Raw genomic sequence first — 12,964 nt, 5'->3', positions numbered from 1 at the left:
ACCTAAATCTTAAGTAATGCTGATGAATGGCAGAAAGACTGAGCTAAATGCAGTTCTATCATGTAATCTTAAGTCTTTCTGTAGTCCTATATGTATTACTTAGGGAAAGATAATGCAAGGAACAAAAATGAGATATCCAGAATCATGTAACAATACATGAAGGAGCTTAGCATAGACAAGTAATAACTGTAGGCTTCTTTGTGCTGTTTAGTTTTGCTAATAGGAAATAAAGATTTCCAGAAAATATTGGAAATAAAGAGATTCAACAGAAGTGGCCTGGAGCTTTATATGGGCAGAAGTCAGAAAGCCAGCCTAGCTCTAAATCAGAGAATAAATATATTGATTACCTTATAGGGAACAAAATCACTTCAGAGCAGCAGTATGGGTATTTGTTTACCATGGCTGTATTAAGATAATTTAATAATACCATATTGAGTTGCCTTAGAGAAATTAAGAAAATTCTTTGTAAGTTATTGGATAATAAAAAATGGATTGGTTCTGCATCAAGATGGTGTTCCTTGGCACTTGAACCTGCTTTACCTTAGCAGGAGGACTGATACCTCTCCTGAACCATAACATACACCTCTGATTTAACGTAAGCCAGGGAAGGTTTTCTCCCCAATTAGGTTAGCTACCTGTTACTGCTCTCTGAGGTACTCTTTTTGTTTGGATTTTAATAAATTCTCTTCTTTATTACACTTATTTTCTTTATCACTTTTTATCCACATAACTACATACATATTCTGTGTAACTGTAACACACAAATCTGCCACTTCATCTCCGTATTTTCTTTTATCAGGTACAGAAAACTCAAAGTAAAATCATTTGTATTTAGAACTGCAAAGCTCAGTTTCTTTGGGAAGAGTTCTTACTTTGGATCTCTTTATTCCCAGCTCATGTCTGGAGTCAACACAGCACATTGAACACTACTTTGTTACCTTGAATGCTAGAAGCACTTTAATAGTGCAGAATAGTAGTAGTTGCTGAAAGCCCTTGCACATGTATTGCATCTCGTTGCTCCCACTGTGGTACATCTCTCCAGGAGGTCCAATGCTGCCCCAGACTGCTTTCAGTGTCAAACCTCTGCGGAGGGATGCACCTGAGCTTTAGGGAGCTGCTGTGCCAGCTCCCCCTGCGTGATAGTTTGCGGGAGCTCTGCACTGGTAGGCACAGTGGTGTTTTGACTTAAGCAAGCTTGGAAAAGCATCATCAAGCATCTCCCAGGCTGCAAGACAGGCAGGTGCTGTTGAAAAAACTTTGAAGAAACTGCTAGAAATGTAATGGGGGATGCCTGTTTAAGAGCAGACAGACAGAAAGCTTGGAGTAGAGGAAAATCTAGTACCTTACATTCCAGCTACGACTTTGGCATCAGTTCCTTTTGGCTAGTGTGTAAAGACATATATATTTTTTTCTAATCTAGGAGACTAATGCTGGCCATCTAAGCCCATTTGTAGATGCTCAGAAGTAAGCTGGCTTTGAAAGGTGCTGAGTAACTCCAGCATGCAAGGCAGCTTATGCTCATGCCATGCCTCCAATTCTGGCAAAGTTTTGAAGTCTTTCCAAGGATCCGAGCCCATAAAACCAGAATACTGATGCTTGCCTGCCTCTGAGTGCTGTCTGAGAATTAATTTCTGTTTATGCTGTCCTGTGAAATTTCTAAATATCATGGAAGGGCTGAGCAATAAACTTTGCTACAGGTAGTCTGAACAGATCGCTTTCTCTGGACCCATATCAGCTGCACGACACAACCACTGCTCCTTCTGCTAGTTAATTTTTAGCACTTCTCAGTTAAAGCACTGCTGGTGCAAACAGGAGGCAAGTTGTTTTTTGGCTTTTTTGTTTGTTTGTTTTGTGTGTTTGTGTGTGTGTCTGTGTTTGTTTGTTTTTTCCATCAAGCCAAAATATAATTCAGCCTGCAGAGCAATTAGATGAGATAGAATCATAGCCTTATGAAGTCTAGTACTCGTTGCAGCAGTTGCTGTTCATCCTCATTGCATAGCACTAAAGCTAGAAACTGCTTGTCTGAGATTGTTTACCCTCCACAAATCCTGAGAAATTCAAAGACCGTTGGATCCTGGGAGTTAGTGATGGAAAACGACCCCAAACAATTAGATCATTCAGACTACATCTTTACTGATGCAAGACTGTTCTCCTAAATCAATACTTCATTGTTTCCTCTAGGTCAGTTGAAAATTTTCATATAATGTTAAAGGAATTTAGCTATATCCCCAGGGAACTATTCCATAGCTGAAGAGATTTTACAAGCAGGAAGCTTTGCTTTGTATTCAGCATGCGTTTTTCCATTTAAAATTTAATTCCTTAAATGTAAATTAAACTCTGTCTTGTTATGACAAATATTTTCTCTTTTTCCTCATGTTTACATCTTTCATAAATATGTAGACTGCCATCAACCTGTCTCCACATTACTCATCATTAAATCAAAGCATTTTATACATATTTGAATGTGCTTTCAAACACTAATTGTTCCAATCCTTTGATCATTTCCTCTCACTCCACATGTAATCCTCTGAAAGAATGCTGAAGGAGACATATGCATATTGAGCAGAAAGCAATACAGATGGGGGTAAGGAAATGATTTCTGAATTTGATAATGTAGGAAAAAAAAACTAAGGGGTTCTCTTCAAGATACTCTTACAAGCATTTTATCAGAGGCCAGGAAGGCAGAGTCCTTTTCACCTTGTCCTGGTGTACAAGGAGCTGATAAGAAATTAGGTGCAGAGGTGCTGATGAAGGAATAGGGGCACTGTTTGCACACATCAGAGGATACATGCTCCACAGGCTGCACCCAGCCCAGCAGCACCCATGGCAAAGAGACAGAAGCTTGGGGCATCCCTGTGGGTCCCTGAGTGCTCAGTGATGGGGAGGCGGGAGCAGACTCAGTGCCAGGAACTGTACCAGTCATGAATGGGAGAGCTTGAGAGCATAACGAACTACACAGAGTTCCTCTATTATGCAAAACCCCCAGGAGCTGTGTCTGGCTACTCAGACACAGTCTCCAAGCTAGACATCAGAACACAGTCGTGTTTTTAGACTGGTTACAAGAAGAAATAATATAAACGGTATCAGTTTACAAAATCACAGATAACGGAATGGCTGAGTTGGAAGGCACCTGTAGAAGATATCAGACCCAACACCTGCTCCAGCAGGGCCACCCAGAGCAGGGTGACCAGGCCCATGTCCAGGTAGCTTTTGAAGCTCTCCAAGGAGGAGACTCCACAGCCTCTGGGCAGAGAGGTTTACACAGAGACACAATGGAAATAGCGGAGAAAAACAAACACAGGAGGAGGGCTTACCACAGAAGATAACGGCTGATGTTAATACACCCAAAGCAAGAGGCTGAGCTTGCCAAAACAGGTCAATGCCCTCTTTTTTTTTTTTTTTTTTTTTGGGTAGTTGTCAGCAAGGAACAGCTTCTGCCAGAGTTGTACCTAGTGCTCTGATACCAAGGTCTAATTTAGCTCATTGCCCAGAGTAGTGCCATGTATAGGAGAGCTAGAGCAGACCGCACAGGCTTTGAACGTACAGGAAATCATGGATGTGCTAAGTGAATGCCTCATGTGCAAGCCTATTGCAAAATCAAGTCCATAATCTGCAAAGGACAAAATTAATGTGTATATATACCTAAAATGCACATTCTGAGGCAATCATGAAACCTAAGAGGGTTGGACTGGGAAAGCAAAAGCCTTCATCATACTTAGTATCTATATTTTTCATATAACAGCTTGTGTAATACCAAGATGACTGTACCAATTAGTTATAAATCCACAAAAGCTAGTTGATATTTTAGAAGCACAAAGTTGTTGAAGAAGGATTCATAAAGAATTTATGAGTCACCACAAATCCTATGATATGATAGAAGACATCCATGTGTCTTTCAAAAACTATCTCAGCTTCATTTTATTGCTTTAAAAATAAGCTGAATTTATTTTAAGTAGTATGTGCTGTTACTGCTGCATTTTCTGAGCAAACAAGTGATTCTAGCAGAGCTGACAGGGAACATGACTGAAGTGAGCATTGGAAGTCTCTGTGTCACATCTCTGCAGTACTGCTGTTAAAAACAAAGTGCCAAAAAACTTCATTCCACTCCAGTGTGGCTCTTAGTCACAGTCATCTATCAGCCTCCTTACAGATCCAAGAGGGTCTACCCTTCTGCAAGTGAAGAAAGACAGTGAGGTACGTGTCCTTCTGCAAGAGGACATTTTGTTCTATCCACTGTCTATACATAGCCTGAAACTATACAAAATGTTGAGAAAAGTAATAAACTATCTACCTGTTGCCAATCAAGCTATTATTTGAGAAATTCTTAGTTCTCAGGAAAAGTTCCACAGAAGCTGTAAAAGCACTGAAGTGCAGGAAGCAGCCATAAAGCTGTTTCATGCAGGTGGTTTAGCTAGTGTTTGCTCCACCTGTTAAGAGGAAACAACAACTGGATAAGAGAAGGAATTGCAAGAAATGTACCTCACCATTTTTTTGTACAGACCAGATCCCAGTTTTAAATGAGATGATCATCAATTCTATCATACTGTTGTCCTTCCTGATAGGAGTCTGGCCATATTTCCAAAGGGCCAACCAAGTCAGCTCTAGGCTTCCTCGCTTGAGAGGGCTCAGCTTTGCACAAGGCCAAGTCCAGATGTCAATACAACCTTGGGATAAATCCCCCTCTGAGCCACTGCCTTCGTTATTCCCTGAGAGCTGGTATCTACAGGATGCAGCTTTGCTGTACTTACCACAACTCAGCTATTCTAATACGTTCACTCAATAAAGACATTTAGAACAAATGGATACTTTGAACGACAGAGAACTTTTGATAACAAAAACAGCTTTCCCAGATGGATCAGACTAACAGTCAACATATTAAGAAAGACCTTTTTTCTCCTCTTCTCAGTCTCTGAGGCTGATTTAAGCTACATACTCCCAAAGGTGTCCTATCAGGTCTCCATCAACTCTTCTGCTTACTAAAATGCCCTCTTGGGCTTTCTACCATACAAGTAGAATCACTCATCCTGCTGTTGTCCCTTAGACACAGCTGTTGTCCTTTCCTTTGTACAGAAAATAGGAAGGGAATTTCCTTTTTAGCAATAAGCAAGAGTGTCAAAATTAATATTAACCTCAGAAGGGTACAAGAGACCCCTTCTTCCCCCTTGTAGGTATTAGAGCAGAGCAGTCAGCACATGAAAATGCTTTTCTCTTTTGCCTCTCACATGATTTATTTGGAAGCCAATAGTAATAAAAGGAAATGTAACAGAGAAGAATTGCCAAAAATAGGACAATAGCATGTCTGAGGCAAGGACAAAATGGATGCAGAAGTTGCTGTTAGTGAGATGAAAAGTTAAATTCTCTGTTTATCAGCATGTGGTAAAACTGTCCAAAATAAAGGCTTCCTGAGAAGCCTTCCCTCTTAATGAGGTCCTCAGTCTAGGCTGGAAGCCACTCTGATTTTCATCATATGGTGTGAGGGGTGGGCAGGAGATTGTCATCCTGCCTAAAGACATGAACCAACAAGTTCAGGCAAAAACTGATCTTATCCCAGAGCAGTTAACAAAACACTTAAAAGCAAGTCCTTAAAGTTCAGCAAACTCTAGCATTTGCATAATTAAATTCCTTAGGAACTGAAGAAGTTGTCAGTTTCGTTTACCGTCATCAGAAATGGTTACTTTTATATGGCTTTTACACTCTCCAAATTTGTGTAATTACGCAAACTTCTGCATTTGCAGAGGCATTTTGAGCTATTAACACAATTTTTCTAATACGTGCATTTTTTTTTTTGTCACCAGGGCACTGTACCATTATATATCCTCTCTAAATGTAGTAATTATGTACCAAACAGATATTCTGCACCACACTTCTTCAAGGATACTTTCACCTTTCCATCCTCCAGTGCTGTTGCTGGGCAAAGGAGAAGTCACTATTACCCTGTAACGAGACAGACCTGAGAGGAGTCCCTGGTACAAGCTCAATAGTTCTTTGCAAAACAAACAAACAGCAACAAAAAAGACAAAGAACAAATTAAAAAAAATATATATATATACACCAATAATAATAGATTATAGTCAGGCACTCACTGACTGTTATTTGCCATTAAATTCTACACGTTATTTTGTATAACATATGAAACTTTCAGATTAAATATTTAATTTAGCACAGAGTGTATGCAAAACTAACCAGCAGTGGTATTCCTCAGGTGCCAGCTTGAAGCAGGCTCACATGTTCCTTTGCTTATGTAAAATACTTCTATCAAAGATGCATGAACCGCTGGGTAATAAATGTTTGCCCTCCACTTGGAGAAGGCAAATTGTAACTGAGTTGAGTAAGAATGCCTCTGTGCATATACATTTATCTATGTGTTTCTTGACAGAGAGATGGCATTGGCTGCAAAAGGGAACAGGCTGCTTAATAAACCATAACTTCAACTTAACAAACCCTAATACTCTACCAATAAGGTCATCATTGTTACTTAAAATGAATTAAAGGCCAAGTACTGGCTCCCCATCGTTCTTTTGCTAGTGCTGAGAAGCTCAGTCCATAGTAGATAAACACCTGCTGATGCAGCCTCTGTGGGTACTTTCAGAAAGAGCAAAAGGAAATGGAGCTGTGCTTGTAAATAATGCCAGATCAAAGAAGATGATCATGCTGTTCCTGAAGAGGAGAGCTGAATTCCAGTGCTGTCCTTCCTCCTTTCTTTCTCTTCATAATTTAAAAATAAATTAAGCCAATTAAGAATGTTTCATCTCATTTAAATAAGCAGAACATTTGAAACTACCTAATTGTGCAAGCAATGTAGCAAAGACCCTGTGCCACATGGCTTGTTAAATTAGATGCATTCACCCAGAAGACCCTCAGCATCTAATTCTTGACCTACCAAAGCTGATGGCAGTTTGCCAACGACTTCAAGCAGACCAGGATTTCACTTTGGAAACCTTGGATCTCGTAATTCATAATGAAAATGCTGACTGGAAATGCTAACGTAAATTTTCTACAGCATGCTGTTGCTGCTAACAGTGATTAGAAATGGCCATTAGCACAGCATCAGCAAGACTGACTTCCGAACAGATATGCAGTTATTAACATCTTAGAATGTTTTACTGTGAAATGAGAATCACAGATAGAAAGTGATTTACAAAAAAAAAAAAAAAAATGGTTTCAGACTTCTAAAAAAGTTTTAAATGCATATTTTCATTTGCTTTCGGGCTTTTCCATTTTAATTTTATGTTGCTAAAGTGCTTGAGCTGCAGTGTGATGTTTTGTGAGCATTATTTCTTCTGTAAATATTCTTTTAAAATGCTGACCCTGTGCTAAAAGAGGTTCTGATGTCATCCCTGGTAGGAATGTAGCTCAAGCTGAAACACAAAGTTAACAAACAAGTAACCTCTCCTATATCTTCAGACAACCTCCAAATGTCTGAACTTGCAAAGACAGCTGAAACCTTCTGAGCTGCCCTGTCCCACTGAGGACATTTCCTTGGCAGATCTTTCATGGGGTCTTACATCCCAAAGGTGACTGAGGTGGATATAAAGCCCAGGTTCCAGATCTGTGCATCCACAGCTTAGTTACACCCCAAACAGTTGTCTAAAAAAACCAAACAAACAAAAAAAACAAACCTCACAATTACGCCAATGAATATCTGACTATATTATTTTTTGAACAATGCAGCACTTTCATGTAAATGAAAAAGTTTTCACTAATTTTGTCTGATGATTTAGCAAACTTTTATAGGTATGCTTAATTTTATGGGCAGTACCCACAGAAACTAAATAACTATTGTAATGAATAAAATCACTTAACAGAATAAGGCTTTGTGGGATTAACATGTTGTTTCAATATCGTGTTTTTGTTTGTTTGCTTGTTTGTTTTTTAGCCATAGAGGTCTGCAAAATCCAAATGAAAAAGCAGAAGTACTTCATAAATAACATTTGCAATTTCATTCATTCTGCCTTTTAATATAAAGTTACAATGGGATATATTTGGAGAGTGTTTTACAAAGCCTGTTTAAAAAATTAAATCAAGTAATTTAAATCCTGGTCACTGAGACTTGTAAGAATGGGTAAATTCTATAATCTAGTTTACACTTAACACTCCACCACACTTGGGAGTTCCCTGCTGACCCTGGGGAATGAGCAGTGATAAATCAATTACATATACAGTGAATTTAATAGTTTCCATTTTGAACCAAAACACCAGATATTAATAGTTAAGTGTAATTGGTAACACTATAAGAGTTACGAAAGGAGCAATACACAGTAATACTGTGTACAGTAATCTGTATTTCTAATGATTTATAGTTTGTTTCACTGTTTTCACAACACAAAGGACAGATTTCAAATAACTAAGACCTGTTTAAGGACTGGAACACCTGTCTTTGCAAGGAACTCCTCCACAGTGCTAATTGTCATGCCTAAGAATATATTAAAATTTTTTCCATTATTATTTTAAATCAATGCATTTTGTTTGTAATCACCCTCATCAGCAAAATGCATTATACACCAAGCAGCAGTGCCAATGGTCTCCTTAAGAAGAATGATTGGACATTTTCAGCTTCATAAACAGAAAATAAAAAATGATTGATTCACATTTACGTGCAGTAGTTTGACATCTAACTGTTTTCCTGGTTCACTCCTCCGAACTCTTTACAAGCAGATCTTTGTAGTAGATCCACTGGTCTGGAGTGGTGACGGTGGAGCTTCCTGACCCAGCCATGGGAAGTCTTTGAAAGTACATAACTTGATGAGGACATGGAGGGGATCCCTCGCAAAATCTGCCCCCAAGCAAAGGGACTAGGAGCCACATAAATCACTTTTGCTCCTCCTGGGTGGTTGTTTACTCAAGGATGAAGGACTCCCAGTGATGGGAATTGGTCCCAGCAGAAACGGTAAAGTTGGTACCTGCTGCATCCAAATCACTCCTTTCTCTTCCTTTCCTCTCTTGACTAATCACAAAGACATTAAAGGGGAGGAGAGGAGAAAGAAAAGGGAGGACCACAAAACCACAAAACCAGAAATCTTGACCCTTCTGTTGCCTTGTGCCAAGACAGTAACCAGTTCCCCTAACCCACCTCCCACCCCTATACCTTGAATTTCTGGGGGGTCTCTGTCATCCTTGAGCCTCTTGGCCCCCCATTCCTACCTGCCAACACTAACCAGGTCAGCATCAGGCAAGTCCCCGTTGCTCATGGTGCTGGAGGGCTGCTCTGGCTGTGCCTGGGCAGAAACCCACAGGCTCGCTCCCCACCCACACCGAGGGTCAACTGAAGACATTCAGATGCCTCCTCACTCTTTCCCACTCTTCTCCCAGTCGTTCTTCTTGCATTAGTGCCTGCTGAAGAAGTGGAGGATGAGGGATATACCCTTGACATTGGAGGAGGTGGGGGCTAATTGATGGACTTGCACACCCATTAGTCTCCTTTTAAAAGCTACTATAGGGAGAGGTAGAGAAGAAGCCATCAAGAAATTTCCTGAGTAGTGTGCTCCCTTCTTAAATCTATCTTTGCTCACACAGTTCTTGCTCCATCAGCTTTTACGATTTGCAAATGTCTTCTGGGGCACAACAGGCAGAGCCCCTGTAGATTGCTCTGACAAAACACAACCCAGAAGTATCAGGAAGGAATGGCAAGGAGGCAACATCAGTCTCCAAAAAGGTTTAAAGCTGACTGTACTGCTCACTAATGAACACATTATGGAGAACAAACAGTATATTTGAGGCCACATCAGCTGGAACTTGCACTCAGACCCTATTCCTCAGCAATGAACCTGTAGGTCACTGCCAATTCAACAAAGGTGAAAACATATTTATCTAAAAGTCAGGATTATGAGATTGGACAGGTATTCTGTTAATAGGCTTAAGCACGTCAATCTTATTGCTTTTTGGGGCTGGGGGTGGTCAGGCTGTAATTCTTGAAAAAAAAAAATGTTAATGTATTTTAAAACCTCTTAGATACTGTTTTCTTTTTATAATCCAGCCTCTATGCATACTAATGCAAACCACCTAAAATAATATTTATCAAGATATGTTTTTAAGAAGCAGTGAGACAGAGAAATTACTCCAAAATCAATGCTTTTTATACCATTTTGCAGCCTAAAATAAATTATGAAGCAGGAAAGTACAGCTTCCTGATGGAATCAGTGACAGTTCCAGGAACTGTTCCTAAAGAGTACGAATAGTTTAAGCCCACCACCATAAGTACTTTTCAGAGTAAATTACAGGGATTTTTCAAAGGCATATTTTCTCCAAACATCCTCTTCAAACACTTGGGATGAAAGACCGTAATAAGTTTTTATAACCGTCACAGTCTATTGGGTTAAAAAAAAAACACATTTACAAAATTGAGCTTAAATACTTACAGGTAAGATGGATCACAATGAGGTGTACTATTGAGTAAATAATGTGTAGTCTAAACATTTTCTAAATAAGGGTTTCTACAAAAGGCTCAGTGGCTTTGAAGTAGCCAGTATACGCTTTCATGTTTCTGTGACAATTATTTTAGTTTATTACTAAAAAAACTTGAACAGTGATCCCCTGAAATACGGCACAAGTATTAACCAAATATTTCTATCATTATCTACCACCACGAATGAGCTCTCAAGACTGCTCAGCATGTAACTTAAATATTATAATCTTCAATCCTCATGATAGCCTAGAATGCCCATTAAATGTTGTAATATGTAATCTTTTCTATAATGACTGTAGGGAGAATATTTTTTTAAGCAAATGAACTCAATATTGAATACAGAAGGACTGTTTATTTTTGCTGCTGGTTTTGACCCTATAATTAATTTTCCTCATTTTTCTAATATATTTGGCTTTCTGTCCTTAGTTAGATGAGTTGACTGTACTATCAGAAGTGTTTTGCTCCCAGCTACTTCACCAGCAGGAGTGGCTAGTTGCTGAACACTTCAGAAGATTTAACTGTCAGCGATGTATGTCAGTGCTTTGGAGATCCGTGTGAAACATAGGTCAGATCAAGAATTAACTGAAAACAAGGAGAGGCTTCTCATGGATGTCAAAAATTTCTGGAGAAACAACAAAGTTTCTCTGCTTCTAGCTGAAGAACATTCTATGTTGTGTGAAAAATGGCTGATACTTTTCAAACAATGTTGTCTTTGAATGTATATAATATTTCAAAAAATACCTTGAAAGCTTCATATTGTAATAAACTGTTCCTACATCCAATTTTTATTAATATGTTTTTAAAAGGGGAGTAGATAATTAACAGCATGAGTCAGATCTTCAAGCAGGCATAAATCTTCATAGCTCCATTGGTTTCAATTTATACTGCCTGTGAAAAAGGCTCTCTATACCTTTCTGGAATCACAGAGTGAATTCATCATCCCCAAATAATTAAGGATTTAATTTAATTATCTGTTAATCTCTTCATTTTATGACTGTATTCTGAAGGATGGCAAGAACTATGGAAAGCTATTGCAAGGGATGTTAATGATAAGTACAGTGTAAATCATAATTTTGATATATCCATAAATATTGGGCAAGTTAATGCCAAGAGTTAAGTGGAGGAAGGGAGTGTGCATCATATCATAGACATATAATCTCCTGCATAAATATATTATGGCTTATTAAAAATGCACACGCTGCACAATGAAAATAAAAAGGTCTACCCTTTTATTTTAATCCCAACCATAAAAGCCCTCTTCAAGATTTTGACATATTTCTACGCTGAATAGTTTGAAGTAAGAAAGAAGAAACAGTAACATTTAAAACAGACATTTGCTTCTGCAGAAATTTAATTTTGAACTGTATTACCCTGAAATATCAGGTACCAAAATGATGGAATACGACGAATGCTTTAGGGAGAGAAGCAGAAAATACGTCAATTAAAAGAAGTTTAATAGCCTGCAGTTTAATAACTTTAACAAATATGAGGTAAAAGACAAAGTGTTCAGCTGCACAACAATGTACACAGCCATATGCAAATAAAATATTTCTATCCAAGAAGGACATTTTCCCTCTTAAAACTAAATTCCTCCCTGAGCCCATTTAAGTACCATGCTTTGTGGTAATTATCTTGTGTCACTTAATATGATATAATATCTACTTATGCTTAATAGATATGCTTTAATTTCTAAGAAAACTGTGCCTGTTTTCACAAATGAAACCTGTTTGATGATTAAAATATAATTTTCACTCAGGCAATAACACTTTTCAATACACAAAACCATAAATAGAGACATTGCTTCTATTTCAAGACAGTCTTTAAAGTGTGGAAAACCTCTACTGCTCTATGTCTTGACTGCAAATTGCTCTATATCACGGAAATCATCTGTTTTTCATCATTAATGGAATATCATATAAAAAGCTACTTTTAAATAGTCAAAACGATATTACCAGGAAGCAATTCAACAGAGTTTCACATCATGGAAAATACACACTATTTAACGACTATATGCAAGACAATTTATGTAACTCCATTAACTGATATCAGAGTCCCATATCCTGGAAGCATCCAAACAAATTTATTTAAGGCTCTTAAAATGACTACTCTTTCCTGTATATTTATCAGTGTGAAGAACAAACCCCAAATTTCTCAAGGAAATCCTCAAAGAACAGTTCATGAAACACCAGAGAGATGCTCATTTCACTTGTTGCACCCAATTATTTTCATGTTTGGTAAAGAACGATCTGTTCAATTTCTCTGTGGTCTGATTTCTAACTTATAACATATGCAGTAACAAGAAAATATGCCTTTCTATTATTATTTAATTCATTTGACCATCATGCTAGACTCTGATGTAACATGGTCTTTAAACACATTCCACGTACCTCAGCTATGCAATTTATCTCAGCTCTACAATACAGCCTCAGGGGAAAAGTTTTGCTTTTTTTTTTTTTGTATTTTCTTCTACTTTATATATATATATATATATATACACATAATCTCCACCCTTAAATGGCATTTTTAAAGGCCACTGAGGAAATCAGTTTAACTTAGCTTCCT

General features: G+C 38.2%; 1 protein-coding gene across 4 annotated transcripts in view; it reads right to left on the bottom strand.

The window, feature by feature from the left end:
* DPP6 (dipeptidyl peptidase like 6) overlaps window positions 1-12,964 on the bottom strand; it is a 554,044-nt gene that overhangs the window by 300,553 nt on the left and 240,527 nt on the right. The window lies entirely within an intron of this gene.

The sequence above is a fragment of the Cygnus olor genome, chromosome 2 (assembly GCF_009769625.2).
Source record: "Cygnus olor isolate bCygOlo1 chromosome 2, bCygOlo1.pri.v2, whole genome shotgun sequence".
Taxonomy (NCBI): Eukaryota; Metazoa; Chordata; class Aves; order Anseriformes; family Anatidae; genus Cygnus; species Cygnus olor.
Note: the sequence above shows the minus strand (reverse complement) of the source record. Positions and strands in the feature narration are given on the sequence as shown.